A 10,549-nucleotide genomic window follows, 5' to 3' on the forward strand; every position below is an offset into this window, starting at 1 on the left:
CATGAGTTGAAGTTAGCCATGATAGAAAACTTTTTGATGTATCAAGTACCTATCTGGGGTTACTTCTCTTCATTATTATTTTATTGGCACTATCTGAGTTTACGTCCCCACTTGGTTTTTTACTGGCCCTAGGACCAGCTTGAGAGTTACTGGACCACTGTCACACAACAAAACTGTGCAGAGACATTTGTTTCTGTCGTTTCTTTAAAATTTGCCTAAAGTTAAATATGACATTGTCATTAAACATATTGGAGACGTGGATTACAACTTCTTTGATGGGATCATAATTCTCCACAAAATTTCTTACATCATTCCACCTTGCAAACATGTCCTAAATCCCTGAAGTATGCACATTATTTATGCCCATTCGTTTTCTGAATGTTTCAAAACAGCCTCTGTTGGCTGTAAATTCACTAACAGCAGAGTTTGTTGTAGGCATTGTCTTGGCATGAAACTTTCGCCAACCCTTTGCTACAAGTTCTTTCTTAAATTCTATAGTGTTTCTTTAGAACTTTCTTTGGCCACATCCCCTAGATGCTGACCCCTTGGCATGGGTAGGGGGCTTAGGGGCCAGCAGCTGGGCCGTGATGCCTGGTGGGGTTACTTTCTCGCTGGTCCTTGGAGCCCAGCTGCTGATCCAACTAAATTAGTCAGAACTTTTCTTTCTTTCTACAATTTTTTCATTCTTACTACTTCCTTCTCCTTCATGTAATATTTTTTTTTTCTTACCAATATTTCGGATTAATTATGTGGAATTTTCCACCTTTGTTGAAATTTACTGGAACTGTTACACAGAAAAGATATCATAGTTGGGACTGGGTTTTATATCTGAAGCTAAATAGTGGGAACCGTGGCAGAACCATCAACTGCCCGATAATGTTCGGACCTGAGTGATATCAGGTGGAACTATTTTGCAGGGCTGGACCATGGATTCCAGGGGGGGTCTAGTATTGCGGATAGGACTCTTGGCATTCTGTCTGGTTTGCCCATAATGTGATTAGGGTGGGGATGATTGTATTCTGGTAATACTCTCGGTCCTATCAAGCGGCTTTGGCTTACACTTGGGCCGCTCTAATCATGTTGTGCCATCCCGTGGGGTAGGGTAGGGACGCGGACATTTGGGAGTCGGTTCTCACTTGTACCATTAGTGGAAGAATAAACTGCATGAAAGGCTGATATCTTTTCATGGTTTTCAGGTTTGTTTTTTATTTTTATTTATTTTTATTTTTTTGACATTTTTTTAACCTATATCTTTATGAAATAAAAAAAATAAAGATACAAGTACCCCTGTGCCCTTTGATGGTGGTGAATTGGCACAGTTAATGACTGTTGGAACCTCTTCTGACAACCTTCTGGAAAATTCTAAAAAACCTTCCAGTGTAATTACACTGAAACCCTATGCTCCAGTACAGAGTAAAGGGAAATTGAGCCGTAATATATATATGAAATTGGACCGGGAATATTTGAAAAATCTTATGACAAATATTTAACTTTAAATCTGGAAGAAGCTAGTTATGATATTTTTTATGTATATCGAGATATTGTGAAGTGTTGTGGCCGAGAGCCTAAGATTTCTTATGAAGGTAGAGGAAAGCTGACGGTGCAATCTACCTCAGCCAAAGAAACTGAAAAACTGAAAATATTATCACACCTTGGAGGAGTCAAAGTACAATGTGCAGTACATGCTTTTTGGAATTACTCCAAGGGAATGATATATGCTCCCCAACTGATGATGTATTCTGAAGAAAAACTTGTAGAGGAATTAAAAGATCAAGGTGTAATACGAGTTGAGCAAATAAAGAAAAAAGTAAATGGAGTCTTTGTACCATTTCCCAATTTAATTATTACATTTAATTCTTCTCTATTGCCCTCTATAGTAAAAGCAGCCTGGCTACGTTTTAAGATTAAACAATATATCCCAAGACCGAGGAGATGTTTCCATTGTCAAGAGTTTGGACCTATGTTAGGGTCCTGTAGACAGAAACTGCAAGGCAAGCCTGCCATTTGTGTCAAATGCAGTGAATCAGAGCATGGCATATGTAATAAACAAGCCAGATGTATACATTGTGGAGACAATCATCCATCGTCTTCACTTAATTGTGATGTGTACATCATGGATAAAGAAATTCAAACTTTAAGGGTAACAGAACGTATCACATTTAGGGAGGCAAAAGAAAAGGTATTGAATCAATACGTTAGACCAGGAATATCCTTTTCCAGTGTTGCTGCCAAACGAAAAAGAAATATAAATTTAAATTTAAATGTCACCAAGGATAATTTAAATTTAAATGTCACTCTTCGGAGGCTGCACCAGTGATTACTGGTGCTCCTGCTTCTCCGGAGGCTGCACCAGTAATTTCTGGTGCTCCTGCCTCTTCGGAGGCTGCGCCAGTGATATCTGGTGCTCCTGCCGCCTCTGAGGCCATGCCAGTGATTTCTGGTGCTCCTGCCTCTTCAGAGGCAGTACCAGTTTATTCTGGCACTCCTGCCTCTGGAGGCAGTGCCAGTGGTTTCTGGCACCCTTGCTTCTATGGAAGCAGAACCAGTGATTTCTGGTACTCCTGCCACTGTGGAGGCTGTGTCGGGTACACCTGGCACTCCCGCCTCTCTGGAGGCTGTACCAGCTGTAAATGCTTCGGAGGATACACCAATGTCCAATCCTCACACCCCTCCTCAGGCGACACCAGCTTTGTCTGCTGTTCCTGAAACTAATAACCCTCTAAAAAGGAAGGCAGCCTTAAACAATCTGTCTCCTTCCGGGGAAAAAAAGAGCAAGGTTGTAAGCTGAAAGCTCTTAAAAGAGGCTCTAATATAACAGCCTCTAAAGGAAAGTAAAATTCATTTATTTTCTCCAGTGTAACTGTCAGGGATTAAGAGCTAAATGGGAAGAATTAAGGCTGCTCATATCAGAAGTGTCTCCTGTTTGTATAGCTCTGCAGGAGACCATGATTGGTAATAATATATGCCCCAGCCCACGAGAGTATACATCCTATCACTCCACTTTTAATTTAAATATTGGAAGCCATGGTGGTGTCATTTTGTATGTTCGAAATGACACCCCACAAAATCCTATTAGTATTCAATCAGCATTGCAAGTGATAGGTGTGCAGATCCATTTGCAAAGAAAATGTACAATATGCTCTCTCTGTCTACCACCTAACGAAGTCTTCCCCATCAATGAATTTAAATCTCTTATTCAACAGTTACCACGTCCTTTTTTTTTTTTTTTTTTACTAAACTCTGGACATTAATATTACTGAAAACAAAACTTATGTTAAAAAACTTTAAAATTCTAGGAATTTCTAAAAACTTTCATCATAGGGTAATTTTAGAATATTATGCTTACTAAATTCAAGTTTGTCATTAGTTAAATAAAATGGTTTTCTAGCTCTTTTCCATGCCACATCTAAAAAAGTTTTTGGGTATTTAAGTTTCATGAATTTTGTCCCAAAAAGTTATATGGTTTAGGGGTGTGGATGATATTTTCTGTATTTGGCCAGTTCACAAAAATCTCCAGAAATTCCTTATTAATCTCTATAACTTAGTCCCATCTATAAAATTTACTGTAGAGGAAGAAAGAAATTGTAATTTGAATTTTCTTGATGTAACTGTCCATAGAAATGATAGAAATTTCACCTTTTCAGTCTTTCGAAAATTAACTAACATTGCCTCTTTTGTGCATTACTACTCCAATCACCATCAAAATGTTAAATTCTAAGTTTTTTCTGGGATGTTCATAAGGGCTCTACGTGTCTGTTGCCCGAAGTTTATTGACGTTAAGATTAAAACTATTTATGATATATATAAGGGATTTTGACGTAGGAAAAATCTATTTCTGGGTGATTGGCTCGTGTCGCCCTATGAAAGTATCCTTAATATCATTCTTTCTAGGCAAAATTAATCTAAAATTACCAGAGAAAAACAAATTAAGAAAATGTCAGTAAAACTGACTCGCTCACTCTATAAAAGAAGTGTCGGTATGAGAATATAGGCGAGTGGGATCACTACCACGAGTCATTCACCATTTAGACCTTCCAACATAAAATCCCCACCAGAGAGAGCTGATACGAAAGGGTGATGCGGCCGCTACTACTACTACTACCGACGCCACGGACAGCAGCGCCCCTAGCGGTCATCCTTAATCTATGAACATCTTGTCCTGCAGGGTGGGTAAAAGAAGACAGGGTGGGTTTCATAGGGCGACACGAGCCAATCACCCAGAAATAGATTTTTCCTACGTCAAATCCCTTTTCTGGGCTCACTCGTGTCGGCCTATGAAAGTGTACCAGAGAAACAGACAAGATGGGAATAAGGACAAATGAAACCCAATTGTAAAAAAGAGATATATAATATAAGTGAATCAGGGACATTACAGTATACAAACAAAGTACTTAAAGCTAACTTATCCTAATACAATGGCATGATAAAGAAAGCAATCAATATAAAGTACTTAAAAATTAACTTATATTAGACATAGTAATACATAGTAATGTAATGGCAAAATAACAAAGAATGATTCACTTAATTAAGATATTTACATAATATACAAACACATTGTGTTCTACCCTAGCATAAAAACAAATAAGGGTAGAAACACTGAAGTACATTATATGTACATAGCGTGGATGTCCCTAGCAAAAAAATAAGGGACAATCCACCAATATGATTCTAGCGGCTAAGGCTAGAGTATTCCAAGTAGCATGGCAATAGGGTGAGGCATGTTGGACGAGGTAGGTAGAAAGGAGACCTGGATCTATACTACAACTACTATACAGTATCAGAAGAAACAATGTTTCCTGCTGCTACTGCAGAAAATTTTAAAGATTCCAAGGACTTTAGGTAATGACGTTTAAAGACTGTCGGTGATTTCCATCCAGTATACTTTTTAAGATCCTCAAAGTTCATATGTTGGAAGTAATTAATTGAGGTGGCTACTCCTCTGATGTCATGTGCTTTTGGAAATGGTTCAGGATTGGCTTGTTTAATGAAGTAAAGGATCTGTTGTCTGATTCCTTTTACTGATAAAGTACCACCCTTTTCTCTCATAAAGAGAGAACCTGAGGATCTTGAGGATGTACGAGATAGAAAGGCTCTTAAAGTTGATACTGGGCAGAGAGAAGGATCTTGCGGAAGTGGGATGACTTTCCAAGGAGCCCACCTTGCAAGGGGATCCTCATTTTTAGCCAAAAAGCTACGATCCGGGGCAAGTAGAACTTCTCCTGAGGGGAGGAATTCCACATGACCCGCATCTCTGGATAGAGCCGACAGTTCTGAAATTCTGGCTCCTGAAGCCAGGCTTAATAAGAATAACGTCTTTCTAAGAAGCATTATGAATGTGCAAGACGAGTTGTCAGTATCTGAGGCTAGTTTGAGGACATCATTTAAGAACCATGAAACTGCAGTAGGCCTTTTGAGAAGGTCTAAGTCTAGCACAGGCTTTGGGAATAGACGTAAAGTAAGATTCTGTTAGGTCTATCTGGAAACCCACTGAAAGATTTTCTTCAAAGCCGATTTATGAGTAGTAATAGTGCTAGCTGCTAAGCCTTTTTCAAACAAGGACCTGAAAAAGGATATAGCTAAGTTAACTGTCATGGTTGTAGTGTTTGATTCTTTCAGGAAGGATGCTAATTTTTTAACAGCTGAGTCATATTGTCTAATAGTTGACTCTCTTTTATCTGATTCTAGGAAGAGGATGTTTTGTGGATCAATGTTAGCATCTTTGTTAGCCGCAAACTTCATGAAGTCCATAAAGTTAGGGTCTGAAGAATTCCTGAGAAGCGAACACAGTCCTCATTTGTACTGATTGCGACAGCTTGGATTGGGAATCCGTTGAGGTCAGAGACCCAATTCCAGAAGCAGGGATACCAGTTGCTTTTTGGCCAGTCTGGAGCAATCAGAGCTACTAGTCCCTTGAAAGTCCTCAGCTTGCTCAAGACTTTCAAAAGAAGATTCACCGGATGAAAAACATAAATTTTCCTCCATTGATTCCAATCTAACGACAGGGTGTCCGTGGCATAAGCCAGAGGGTCCAGGTTGGGGGCCACATAGCAAGGGAGCTTGTGGTTCGCTTGTGAGGCGAAGAGATCTACTTTGGAGACCTGGGACTCTCCGCATATCCACTGGAATGACCCGTCGTCCAGGGACCATTCTGATTCCAGAGGGACTGACCGGGACAAAGCGTCCTGCTATCACATTTCTTACCCCCGCCAGGTGAGTGGCGGACAGATGCCATCTGTGTTTGTCTGCTAGCGCAAAGATAGCTATCATGACATGATTTACGTGTTTGGATTTGGACCTCCTCTGTTGATGCAATGTACTACCATTGCACTGTCCAAAACTAGTCTTAGATGAGACTTCTTCGGGGGAAGGAGTCTCTTCAGGGTAAGAAATACTGCCATTGCTTCCAGGACGTTTATGTGAAGCTGGCGGAACTGAGCTGACCAAGTCCCCTGAACTTGCTTGAATTGAGAATATCCCCCCCCATCCGAACAGGGAGGCATCCGTGTGAATGGTTAACACTGGAAGGGGATATTGAAGGGGTACTAATTTGGCAAGGTTCTTCACTTTTGTCCATGGACGTAGCTGATTGCGAAGGATCTGTGGAATTATTGACAACTTGTCTCGAGATTTGGCGTTTGCTCTCGATCGCCAAACTCGATTTATATCTTTCAGCCTTGCTTTCAGGAGGATGTCTGTCACTGAGGCAAACTGAAGGGAACCTAGGATTCTTTCCTGGTTTCTCCTTGATGTTTGTTTGCATTTGAGAAATTGTTTCACAGACTTGGCTATTTCTTTCCTTTTGACCACCGGAATTGACAGATTGTGGGAAGACAAATCCCATTGGATTCCTAGCCACTGAAAACGAGACTCTGGAGTAAGTCTGGATTTCGTTTTGTTTATCTGGAACCCCAGATGTTTTTCCAGAAATTGAAACTACTTTTTTTGTGGCTTTGAGACATTCCTCGACAGTTGGTGCCCAGATCAACCAATCGTCGAGGTATGCTGCTACCATTATCCCTTGAGTTCTCAACTGTTAAACTACCACTTCTGCTATTTTCGTGAATACCCTGGGGGCTACATTCAGACCGAAGGGCATCACTTTGAATGAGAACGTCTGATTTCCTAGTTTGAAGCCTAGGAATGGACGGAAGTGTGCCTGGCTATAGGGATATGATAGTATGCGTCTGTAAGATCGATGGAGGATGTGACGCCCCACGGGGAAGTAAGGTCCGTACCTGCGAGATGGTGAGCATTTTGAACTTGTCGCAACGAATGAAAGAGTTTAGCTTTGACAAGTCTAAGATTACCCTTCTTTTTGTTGAGCCTTTCTTTGGCACGCTGAATAAGCGACCTTGAAATTTTAGATGCTTGACTCTCGCAATAGCTCCTTTCTGAAGGAGTTCCTCCGCATAATCTGTCAATTCCTTTGATGGTTCCTGATAGAATGATTTGATTGGAGGGGGATCTTTGATCCAACTCCAACCCAATCCTTTGGACACGATGCTCTGTGCCCATTTGCTGAACCCCCACCTGTGACGGAAGAGGAACAGCCTCCCTCCTACCTGGGGAGCCTCACTGTTGTTGGGCGGGTTGACCTCCGCGCCCTCCTCTGAATTGTCTACCTCTTGCAGCTCTCCCTGTGCCACGCTGGCAAAAGTGGCCCCTCGCCCTGCTACCCCTAGAGAACCTATTAAAGGCTGGGTAGGCCTGGCTTTCGTACATAGAGTTGAAGGCCGGCGAGACTGCGTAGGAGGTTGACGGTTGAGACTGAGGAGACAACAGGAGGATGGGCTGAGCCTGTTTTGAAGTAGACGGCTGTCCCTGTTAAGTAACTGGGACGGCCTGAACAAACTGCTGTTGCTGCTGTTGCTTCTGGTAAGGCTGGAACCTTCTTCCTGTCTTCTTAAGCTTCTTACCAGCAGCAGGGGCGGTCTCTTGCTTCCTCTTGGAAGAGATGCCCCACCTAGCCCTAAGGCTCTGGTTGAGCCTAGCAGCCTCGTGGTGCACCTCGTTCACAGAGGACTCTGGGAAGAGGTCCGCACCCCACATGCTGGAAGCCAGGAGTCTATTAGGCTCGTGCCTGATAGTGGCCTCCTGCAGAACGTGCTTTTGGCAGTTCCTCCTAAGCTTGGAAGAAAGTCGACAAGCATCAGCTTGTACTGTCTGGAGCTGAGATTTGGCCAGAATCTTGAATAACGGTTCTGTGCCATAAGACAGGGCAGCCATTTCTGTGATGATTAGGGAGTTAAGGGACCTCCCAAATCTAGTTCGAGCATCGAACTCAGCCTGAATCAGGGTATCAGGCAGCCTTGGAAGCTTCTCGCCAAACTGGTCCATTGCGCAGTCTGGCTTAAGCTTACCAATCGAGAACGTGGCAGGCAAGTTCTCCCACAATTCTCCAAAGGCTGGAAAGAGCGGAGAAGTAGACTCAGCTTCCCTCAGCTGTGGCATGGGCTCATCCTTGAGGACTGCCTGAAGAGTCGCTTCCACTATTTTGGTAGCGAACGGAAGAGAAGCCTCCTCCTCCGTCGCGAAAATAGTGAAAGGACTCTTGAAAGCTTGGAGCTTAGTGTTAGTACACTCCCAATCCTCTAGGCAGTGAACCCATTCCCGCTGTGCGTGCTCCCTACTATACAGTACGTTCTCTCGGGAAATCTTGTCCTCTCTATGAGAGCAGCCACGGTCAGCCTAGCATACCCAATGAAAGGCTGAGTCAGTCCAGGAGGATAGAACTCGAAGTCCTCAATTCTTCGAGTTCCACACTCCGGGACAGAGATCATGCCGTCCTTGAATGGAGCATAAGCGGCCACTCTCCATGGGTTATCCCATGGAGAAGGCTGGTAGGGATTTTTTGTAGGGAGGTAACTGCAGAATGCCGAGTACCTGCTACGGGGGGAGCTTGGCTTGAGGAACCTGAGAAAGTCCAGCAAAAACGGTCCTCTTGCTCTCTAACTCTGTTAGAGAGATCCTGAATGGATTGGCCAGACTGATTGATGGTGTTTGACAGCTGCGCAAACATCTGTTCAAACCTAGACCCGAGGGCGGACATCCTCGAGCCAACCATCTCTCCCACTTGCTGCATCACCACTGCCGAAAACGGTGGTGGATCAAAGGAGCTTGGTCCCGCCACCCCAACAGGAGTTACCGGAGTGGATGCGGTGGATGCCGGAGAAGGCGTGTGGCTCGGCTGGAGCGCGAGCCTTCTCCTTAGAAGCCTTACTTCTAGAGCTCTTAGAGTAAGAAGAGCTCGGCTTTTGCCTTCACCGCGTCAGCGTAGGAAGTCGTAGACTTCTTAGCTGAAGAAGACGACGACTTCTTAGAAGTCGTCTATGGAGGGTGTTCTTCTGTTCTCCTCGTACCTTCGGGGTACAGAAAGAGCGGGAGAGCGGGCAGGGATCTCAGATCCCGTAAATAAGCCTTGGAAAAAGCAGTAGAAAGGACAGGAGAAGAAGATCCAGGAGTGCCCAAGGAAAGACCTTGGGCGCCCGACACACCTACCTCAACCAACAAATCCTCTGCCCCTACCGCCATAGGCTCGATGTTCAGGTCCAGGTTAGCCACATCTGGGACCGGCTCCTGCGTGGAGATGGACCCGAACGCCGCTGCTGCACCTCCTGCTGTATCGAAGCTATGAGAAGGGCTGCCGAGATGGGGTTCAACATAGCCGGTCGACTTGCCACCGGGGAAGATCTGAACGGCCAGCTTCTTGTCGAGATGTACGGCTGGCCCTTGGCGGCGTTCTTCCCGAAGCCGCCCACCAAGCCTTCAGGGTTGCAAAGGCGACTTCCTTCACGGCGGCAGCCTGAAAGAGAAGGCGAAATGAAGATTCTAGCGGCGGAGACAGGGTTGAAGAAAAAAGCTAAAACTAAGTGTTATTAGTGATACGACCAAGAAGTCTAAGAGTAGACTTACCCCACCCAACAGCTGACTAACAAGGTCGTAGCAGATGGTGCAAGCTTCCTGGGTTGCCAGACGATCAGACCATTGTGGGTGGTGGCACACGGGGCGTGAGTCCTACACTCCTCATGGGCGCAGGGGTCGTAGAGAGTCGCGTTGCAACCCAGGACCTGACAGTTGGTAGCCTGTAAGTGGAGAGATACATAAGTATCAGGTGCACACTTACAGCCTAACAATTGCTCCGCTGCATGCCGGAGCGTGAAAGTTAGATTAAACCAGAGCCCCGCCATAATACGTGTGGTAACTAGGCGGTTGGAGTTGTCTAAGCTACGCGGAGACAGGAGGAAAGATTCCAACCAGGTGTGGTGAGGAGCCATGAAACCACGACGAAGAACGACGGAGATGGTACACATAAATAAATTAAAACTAAAATTCACCGTAAAATTAGGGTATATCCTTATATATATATATAACGAAGTATAAATTTTTCCCGTCTACTAGAAGAGTGCCCGGGTAAGGAGCGAGCTCTCCTCCGGTAGCGGAAAAAAGGATATAGTAGGCAAGCGACAGACCACTAGTAATGTCCACCCCGCCCGCTGGCGGAGCCAGACGAAACTATAACCAAAGGGGCCCCCGGCTTCATCGAAGGCTC

At 44.2% G+C, this 10,549-nt stretch overlaps 1 protein-coding gene across 1 annotated transcript in view; it reads left to right on the top strand.

The window, feature by feature from the left end:
* Positions 1-10,549, top strand: part of LOC135225224 (uncharacterized) — a 255,163-nt gene that overhangs the window by 172,138 nt on the left and 72,476 nt on the right. The gene's annotated exons all lie outside the window — the stretch shown is intronic.

Source organism: Macrobrachium nipponense, chromosome 13, assembly GCF_015104395.2.
Source record: "Macrobrachium nipponense isolate FS-2020 chromosome 13, ASM1510439v2, whole genome shotgun sequence".
Lineage (NCBI taxonomy): Eukaryota > Metazoa > Arthropoda > Malacostraca > Decapoda > Palaemonidae > Macrobrachium > Macrobrachium nipponense.